Raw genomic sequence first — 10,276 nt, 5'->3', positions numbered from 1 at the left:
GAAGGCTTGGAAGGCTAAAATGAAGGCCATTATGAAGTTGTTTGGGGACTGGGAAAAATCATATGCCATCTTACCTGGTTGCTCGACTAAACCAGTACGGGTTGCTCGACTAAATAACTGGTTTTGACACCCCATTCTGTTTTGCACGATTTTTTTTGGCACGGAACCGATCGAATATCAATGTACACGCATATAATGACTTGGGGAACACACTTTCAGGTACAAAATAGTATTGTACAGGTTATAAACCACGAATGTACATGTACTGCATAAATGCTCCAAGTTAGGGTATCCGAAACTTGTGTTCTTATTTTAACTCTGTTAAGGTCACCTGTTCTGAATTTCATTGGACATTTTAGACCCGTTGGACTGTGATTAGACACAAATTGAAAACATGAAGGTAAAAGATATTTGTTCCTTCATTTGGTAAACAAGAAAACAGCAATAATTACGTAAACGATTCACAACATGATGGGAACATCAAATAGTTCATTTCATAACCATAATATTACATAAGCTACAAATGTCAAATAGGAAGACCGAAGTCAATTACATAACAACATACACTAGAAACGTAAAATAGAAACATAAACCCTAAATCTAATCATTATCCTCCTCGGACGCCGTCTCCTCGTGATCCTCATCTGACACATCAGTCCCCTGCCCTGCAACATCCTCAATCTGTTGTCCTCGTCCAAGCTCTAGACGAGCAAGCCTATCTTCAACACCCTTGAACCGTCCCTGTATATGTCTAAATCTTTCATTTCCCTTCTGCACGTGACTCTTCCTCCATTTTTTGTGTTTCAGCGCCATTTTTCCTATTTTCTTCAGCATGGCGTTTATGCCCTTCATGACATCACGTAATGAAAACCCACCCTCAGGCTCAGCTATCTCCTGCTGGTCACCCTCATCATCATCGTCATCATCATCCTCCACCTCGGGGTCAACCATGTCTACAACTGGAGCAACATCAGGAACCTCAACATCAGCCGCACCTGTGAACTGCCACACTCCTGTTTGGGGGTTCTTTGTCATCTTGCACTGCTCCAGTAGACGTTTTCCAAACTTATGATTATACCCTGTGGTCTTCTTCAAGGTCACATTACCCATGGGAACATCAAAATGCTCCAATATCCTCTGAACAAGACAAGCAAATGGAAGTGCACCCTTGTGTTTGGCCTTATACATCATCCAACACACGTAGTGCCTCCAGTTCACCGAAGTACCATGTCGGATAGCCCACATGATGGGAATGTCATGCTCCAACACCCTGGAATGATCGAACGCTCGCGGAAACAAAATGTGGGTGATGACATAGTGTAGTATGCGGGACTCCACAGTAAGCAACCCCACCGTATAGGCAATGTGTTGCCCACGGACTCTCCTCTGCTCCTGCACGGCATCACCGCGTGTATATCCTGGAAGTATGGTCCTGATGTCTGCGTCATATTCCACAGTCTGCGCAGAATCAAAGTCATACCCCAGTAACTCCAACCATACCGGAGCCGTCATGATGATGTCCACCCCGCAGACCCTAGACCTCAGCTCACCCTGATGGTAGCTGAGATTATGGTAGAAGGCCCGTACATGCAGCTCAGAATATGAACACGACAGTTCAGCCAAGGTCCTAAGATGTGATTCCTCCAACCACCTCACAATGTTAAAACCTTCTTGTTCAAAAAAGGCTGTATCAAGTGATTTGGCCCCACAAATCGGTCGGTTAACAAAGTCACGGACAAAAGATTCATGAACCACCGGGTCATTCTCGAACAAGTATCTGAATGGGAGGTCCACAGCAGCGGGGTCTTCCTCTTGTGGCCTTGACGAAGACGGACGGTCTTGTCGTAGCTTCTGTCATCTCTCATTTCCAGTGCTAGACGATCTTCTACGGCCAGCCATGGGAACAACTGTACCTACAATGCAAGTGGAAACAAAAATCAATGAACAATAACAATATCAAAAAATTTAAAATTCAATATAAAAAACAAAACTTAATCCTAAAATAAAACAGAAATCAGAAACCCAATCCCTAACCCTAAAACAGAAACAGAAACCCTAACCCTCAACCCTAACCCTAACCCTAACCCTTACCCTAAACCCTAAAACAGAACACAAAAACCCATTCCTAACCCTAAACACTACAACCCAAACAAAACAGCAACGTAAACCCTAACCCTAACCCTAACCCTAACATAACCCTAAGCCTAAGGCACCACATCAACCCTAACCCTCACCCTCACAACAAACTTAGCACCCTACCCCTAACCTAAATCCACAAAACCGCAAACATAAATCAAATGCATGAAGAAAACCAAAAGAAAAACTAAACTTAAAACCAAATGCAAGTCAGAATACGTTACCTAAATGTCGATTTCGCAAGTGTGAACCAAGGAAGCTTCAATCGCACCTTCAAGGGTTGAGATTCAGACTTGGTTGGAGAGAGGGGATGGAATGCAGCGATTTAGTCGATTAGGGTTTGAAAATAACCCCCTTTGCGAAATAGGGGGGTTTTTAAAAAACCTGATCTGCGACATTTAGTCGACTAAATAATGTGCTTAGTCGACTAAAAGTGCAAACAATTTAGTCGATTAAGGTGAGTTTTTAGTCGACTAAAATTCGTGTTTCATAATTTCTGAGTTTAGTCCATTTAGTCGATTAAAAGTGCAACTTAATCGACTAAATGGGGGCAGGATGGTGGATAGTTCTGGGGGAGGGGCAAATTGGTTATTAATTATTTAATTAGGGGCAAAAGGGTCAAAAACCCTTATATTGACAGTTTTACTTTTTATTTTTTATTCAGATATAAATAATAGTTTATAAATTACATAAAATATTAATTATAAATTAATATACCAACTCATTTTTACATAATATAATAATTTTATTAATGGCTATACAAACTAGAAAACTAAAATGTATAACTTTCTTACTTATTTGGGTGCTTTCTTGTAACTTTATCCCTTAAGTAATTTTTTAGACGAAGATATAATAGGTTTATAAAATAGGAAAAAGCGTTTCTTTAGTGATGGGAGATAAAATTATTTCCAGTGAACCTAAAACGATATTATTTTGGAGTTAAAAAATTAAAAAATTGAGATAATAAAAATTAATATAATCTTGAAATAAATTAAAATTATAAAAATATATTTTTCTCAAGCCAAAATAACATCATTTTGAATTACTATAAATAATTTATCTTATTGAAAGGAGATACACTAAACTCAAATAAAAAAATAACATCATTTTGAATTACTATAAATAAGTTATCTTATTGAAAGGAGATACACTAAACTCAAATAAAAAAATGCCAATCCTTAAACAATTTTTTGGATGGAGCCAGACTTTTATGTTTTTACAAACCAGCAGGTCTAATACTTAAAAGAGAGAAGAGAAAAAAAAAACTATAATAGATTTATAAAATATGCCTAATAACGAATCAACGTTTAAAACTCAATGGTATTAATTCATTTTTTTGTAGAAAAGACAAAGTTAAACATTTATTAACAAAACAATTCATTGTTAGAAAAACTATCATTTTATGGCAAGTGAAAGCGTTATTTAACATGCCAGAAAATTCAAGACAATTATAAATTTTCTACGTTAATATTAATTTCAATTACAATTTTCATTAATTCAAATTTATTGATAGGCTACGTGATTCAATTAAAAACTCTTGCAATTATTGTTGTAAAAAATTGAGTAAATATCATTTTCGGTCCTCAGCAAATTTTACGATGTCCGATTTAGTCCCTAGCAAATAAAAAGGCTATTCGTGGTCCCTAAGAAATTCAAAGTGGATCCATTTTAGTCCTTTTGAGGGACTAATATTTTTTTGAATTTGTGAGATACTACAATTTCAACTAAATGAGTCCATTTTGAATTTCTTAGGGACCACGAATAGTCTTTTTATTTGCTAGGGACTAAATCAGGCATCGTGAAATTTGCTGAGGACCAAAAATGATATTTACTCTAAAAAATTAGTGTAAAAACTTACGTTTTCATGTTTTTATTGAAATGATACGTGTTAAAGCGCAAGTAAAAATCCTACTTAGTAAAAACTAGTAAAAACATAAAAATTATAGAAACACAAGTTTTTACTTAAACAAAAAAATTGAATCAAGTCAACTTTTAACCCATGACCAGGTCTTATTTTAAAAAAAAAACAAAAAAAATAACCCTGTTTCTATTTCCCAAACCAAATGCACAATATCTTCTTCTAGTTATCTGAAAGAAAGAAAAAAACTCTCACGCGAGGCCTTTGTATTTCTATTTTGAAATTGTTAAACTTTTTTTTTAATGTTTTGGAACTTGGTTATAGAAGTTGTTAAATTCTTTTGTATTTTTGAACTTGTGTCTTGTATAGTAAGGTGACTTATATCTTTTAAATATGAAGTTGTTCATTGAATTTTAAGTAATAAGTTATATGATTATATATATATGACTTTAATGTTTCTACAATGAATTGTTGATAAATTATCTATATTCACTCCCAAAATAAAGTCGTTTTGAGTTGAAAAATTAAAAAATTATAATATAAAAGACTATTATAACCCTGAAATAAATTATAATTACAAAAATACATTGATTTCCGCCTCAAAACGACGTCGTTTTGGACTAACTGTAGATAAGTTATTTACATTGACTCTAAAAAAAGCAAACCTTATATATATATATATATATATATATATATATATATATACAGTGGCGGACCCAGAAATTTTTTTTTATGTCCGCACATTTAGTAGCGGGGGTTCGGGGGCAGCGTTCCTGAATTTTTTTTTTGTAAAGAAAGTTTAAACCAACACTTAAACTCACTCATAATCTAGTTGCTTCCATAACAAGCTGCAGAGAATAGTTTGACCAATTATTTTCCCTCCTAACAAAAAATTTGGTCTCCACTTTAGTCCATTATAAAAAAAAAAAATAGTCACATGGTCCCTATAAAATTCAAAGTGGACCCATTTTGGTCTTTTTGAGGGACTAATGTAGGTCTTTTTTGAATTTGTGAGGGACCATAATTTTAATTAAATTGATCCACTTTAAATTTTTTAGGGACCTCGAGACTATTTTTTTTTTGTAAGAGACTAAATTGGAGACCATGTTTTTTGCTAGGGACTTACAAGGGTATTTACTCCTAATATATATATTGAACTAAGAGACAAATAAGGATATACAACCAAGAAAGAAAGAAAAAACTGAAATCCAGAATTTTATGTCCGTACTTGCGGACATTTGCCCGCAAGTGGGTCCACCACTGTATATGTATATGTATTTATATATATATATATATACAATTTTGTATTTTGACATTAAGTAATAGGAACTTTACATTTCGTGTTATTTCTACGATTTATGTTTTTACTATTCTTTTTCATTTCTGCGTAAAATTTCGATTTTTACAACATTGGTTGCAATTTCTTTTTCATGGCAGCATAACTATAATATGGGGTGAGTTTTTAGAAAATAAATAAATTATTAAAATATATTATTTATTAAAATATATATATATATATATACCTCATATATAAATAATTTTATTGCCAAAAAAATTGTCCCTTTTGACTTTTTTAGGCAATTTTGACTTTTGTTACATATTAAATACAATAAATCAATATTCTTCCTTGGCCATTACAAGCTATCATAGGGGATTGAATTTCTTTTACGTATTTTATTTTAATTAATTTTTTTAACTGCGCATCAGGTGCAGGAGCGAAGATTTAGTTGTCCGGGTGTAAAAGAAATAAAGTGGGACTGAGGTGAGAGAAAGAGAGAAAAAATTAAGAAGAGAGGAAAGAGAAAAAAAAATTAATACACGTGTCAATATTTGAGTGGAAGGACCACGGTGGTCCTGGAGTTTATTAAAAAATTCTCCGGTGCAGATAGTCTAGCTTAATAATATAAATGACCTAAAAAACAAGTGAAAGGAATACGGAGAATGGAGATGATAAACAAATAAAATAACTCTGATAAGGCAAAAGGACAAAGACAAAACATAAAAATCCTGAGGAGCTGCGTAAAATTTTTTTTATATATATATATATATATATATATATATATATATATATATATATATATATATAGGTAGAATCCTTTGACACCAGTGTTAAATTTTAAATTTAACACCTCATCTGAGAGCCGTTAGATCAAAAAAGATCAACGCTGTTAGATGCTTACAAATCAGAGTCGTTGATCTTTTTTTATCTAACGGCTCTCGGATGAGGTGTCAAATTTCAAATTTGACACCTGTGTCAAAGGATCCTGCCTTATATATAATTTTGTTATACTATTTCATTTAAAATAATAAGAAAATTGGTTGCTTTAAGATAATAAACATTTTTTCATATATATATATGAGAAGGTTATACTTGAAATTTTTTTTTTACTAACTTTCAAGCTATACTAAGTATGACTGGTCAGACATAGTGTAGTTTGTAAGAATTTGTAAATATAACATTCTCCATATATATATATATATATATATATATAATATTCAAGCTTTTTCCTGTGTTTTCTTTCTTACACTAAAATTTATTTTTTTCAAGTTATATTAATTTGGCAAATTTGTTTAAAATTCACATTATGTAGGGAATTTTTGTTGGCACCAAATAGTTGACATAAAATTGTAAAATGGAAAAGAAAGAAAGGAAGAAATAATGAAGACACAAATTTACCTTGGTTTACAATATAGGCTACGTCCAATCATGTTTTATTATATTCTTAGCACTCATTCGTTACAAAACACTCATTTTATTAAAAAATATATAAGTAGATTTAGAAACCCTAATCAATAATAGTTATTTATGAATTAAAGCCCAAACTTTAAAATGAGAAATAAAATAAAATAAACTCGAGGCTCATAATAGTACCATGCTTTTGTAGTCTCGCTCACAAAAATCTTCGTCTACACAATTATTTTGCACTATACTTCCAAATGAATTATCTACACCTGTTTTATTGTCAATGCTATTTCTCCTACTTTTCAAGTGGGGCTTATAATAGCGAAAATTATCTCATTATCTATATAACTCATTATAAATTTGTTTAATGTGAACTCAAATTTCAATAAGAATATTTTTTATAATAATAACCTATTATTATTTGAGTAAATACCATTTTTCGTCCTCAGCAAATTTTACGATGCCCGCTTTAGTCCCTAGCAAATAAAAAGGTTATTCGTGGTTCTTAAGAAATTCAAAATGGACCCATTTAGTTGAAATCATGGTCCCTCACAAATTCAAAAAAGACCCATATTAGTCCCTCAAAAGGACAAAAATGGGTCCATTTTGAATTTCTTAGGAACCACGAATAGCCTTTTTATCTGCTAAGGACTAAAGCGGGTATCGTAAAATTTGCTGAGGACCGAAAATGGTATTTACTCTTATTATTTTAATGTAAAAACATAAGACCGCACTTTATAACTACCTGGTTTTGGGTAAAGAGTTATGAAAAACAAAATTCTCCAAAAAAAATGGTCAAGTTTTTAGAAAAAAAATTAAGAATTGGCATTTGTATTAAAATGAATTTCAAGATTCCGGAAAACAAGATATCACAAAAGTTAAGTCATACAAAGAGTCATCCAGAAAGGACAAATATTGAAGCGTGTCACAAAGCTGGCACGTATGAAAAGTGTAAAGATGTTAAAGATCCTAATGTGTTATTTGTGACCACCAATTATAATAGATAACAACTTATGGTTATTAGTTTAAGTCTATTAGATTTGTTAGATCTTTTCCTCTCTTCTGTTGAGTTAGTTCGACTTTAGTTTAACTCATTTTCTCATTGTATAAAAAAATCTCTCTTGTAATTTAATCCATTCATTAGATTTACCTTAATGAAGAAATCCTTCTTTTCTGATATGGTATCAGACTATGGTACTTAGCTTCTTGTTCTTCTTCGATAGAATTCGTAATAGCTTTCTTCATAGCTTCCTATCACGGGAAAATCCTAGTATGGATTTCAATACTATTCCATCGAATCCTTGGTTCCTTCATCCGAATAAGAGCCCTTCGTTGATCTTGGTGAATACTCCACTAACTGGAAACAACTATCACACTTGGGCTTGTGCAATGACACTGGTACTCCTATCCAAGAATAAACTTAGATTCATTGATAGAAGTATTGTTACTCATCCACCTGATGATCTAAGCTTTTCTTAATTGCAGAGTTGTAACACCATGTGACGGCATAAATACATCGGTCAATATCTGAGTCGATTGCGAAGTCGATAATTTAGATCAAATGTGCTCGTGATGCGTGGCTAGATTTGCAGGAAAGGTTTTCACAATCTAATGTCTTCCGAATTTCAGATCTTCGAGAAGAAATATATAAGTTACAACAAGGACATTGCATCGTCACAAAACTTTATACGTAGCTCAAGACTATGTGGGATGAGTTAGAGAACTTGAAACTGCTTCCAACTTGTGAATGTTTTCCTCCATATGCATGTGGAGCAACTAGTAGGATGCGAGCTTTTCACGACATGGATCATATGATTCGATTCTTAAAGGGAATCGACAATTAGTATGCTGCAGTTCGTTCCCAAATAATGTTGATTAATCCTTTGCCAAATATCAAATAGCCTTCTTAATGATTGTGCAGTAAGAGAGACAATTTGGTGTTGATAATGCACTTGGAGATTCAACTGACTCAAAAATGTTTGTTGACTTTAACAATCTTCCTGGAAATAACAGTTGTAGAACTTTCAAGGCTCTAAGAGGTAGAAATGGCAGAGACCATGGAAGAAATGGAGGAAGAATAAGTTGTCTTTGCACTCGTTATGGTAGGACTAACCACACGAGTGAAACTTGTTACCACCTCCACGGTTATCCACCTGATATCATTCAATAAATGTCCAATCTGCTACTAATAGTGTTTCTCAGGAAAATACCATCACAACTAATCAAGTTGATCCGAATCATGCCTTGTTATCTCAAGAAAAAAACTAGGATCAAGTTTCTCTTCTGCATAATCTGAATAATGCAGTTGCTCAACCTACTTGAAATAATGCTAATGTTACTCCTAGTTATGCTAATACTGAAGCAAATATTGCACAAATATGAAATGCTCACACAGATGCTTCAGGTACACTTAATATGAAATGGGTGATTGATATGGGAGCAACTGACCATATAACTCATAAACCATTATTTTTCTCCCTACTTCAAAAAATTGAACCTGCTCTCATCCTACTTTCTAATGGAACACGTACAGTATGTCGTCTTTTTGGAACTATTCAATTGTCACCCACTCTCATGTTATCAGATGTGTTATTTGTTCCAGAATTTCACGTGAATTTAGTTTCAATTTCTAAACTATTTCGTACTCTCAACTGCCATTTCACTTTCTATGATTCATTTTTTCATTACGCAAACTCATTCCCAGGAGATGATTGGTATTGCTAAAGAATAGTATGGCCTATATGTGATGGTTAATTAGGAGTCTCTCTTCAAGAATAAAGGAGCACAACCCATGGCAGTGTCAAATTGCACCAATAATGTCTATGCTGATTTGGATTCTTCTTCAAATAGATCCCTTTTATGACATAGACGATTAGGTAATGTATTAGATAATGTTTGACAAACTATGTCATCTCAATTTCTTTTCATTTCTTCATCTCTATATATACAGCCTTGTGATACTTGTTATTTGGCTAAACAAAGAAGGTTACCTTTCCTTTCCAACAACACATGCATAACTAAGATTTTTGAAATCCTACATGCTGATATATGGGGGGCCTTCAGTACCCTATCACTTCATGGGCCTCGATACTTCCTAACATTGGTAGATGATTTTTCACGCTTTACTTAGGTTACTTTGATGAAGACTAAAAGTGAAACCCGAAGTCACATTCAACATTTCCAGATGATTGTTGAAAACCAATTTAACACTACCATAATTTTTTTTCCAAAGTGAAAATGGATGTGAATTCCTAACGTAAGATTTATACTATTCCGAGGGGATAATTCACCAGACAAGCTGCCTCGAAACACCACAATAGAATGTTGTTGTCGAACATAAACATCAGCATGTGCTCAATGTAGCTCTTGCTCTACTATTCCAGGTTTCACTTCCACTTCGTTTATGGTTTTATGCATTAACTCATGTTGTTCATTTAACTAACAAAATGTGCACCACTCATCTTTATAACAATACCCCTTATGAATTGTTGCACATGAAGCTTCAAGTTTTAATCCATTTGCGGGTTTTTTAATGTCTTTGTTATGCATCCACAATCTTATCACACCGTATATTTTCCCCACAAGCTAGGAAAGTAACT

This window comes from Gastrolobium bilobum, unplaced genomic scaffold (assembly GCF_033153095.1).
Source record: "Gastrolobium bilobum isolate Gb01-03AN ecotype WA unplaced genomic scaffold, APGP_CSIRO_Gbil_v1 utg5420, whole genome shotgun sequence".
Lineage (NCBI taxonomy): Eukaryota > Viridiplantae > Streptophyta > Magnoliopsida > Fabales > Fabaceae > Gastrolobium > Gastrolobium bilobum.
Note: the sequence above shows the minus strand (reverse complement) of the source record.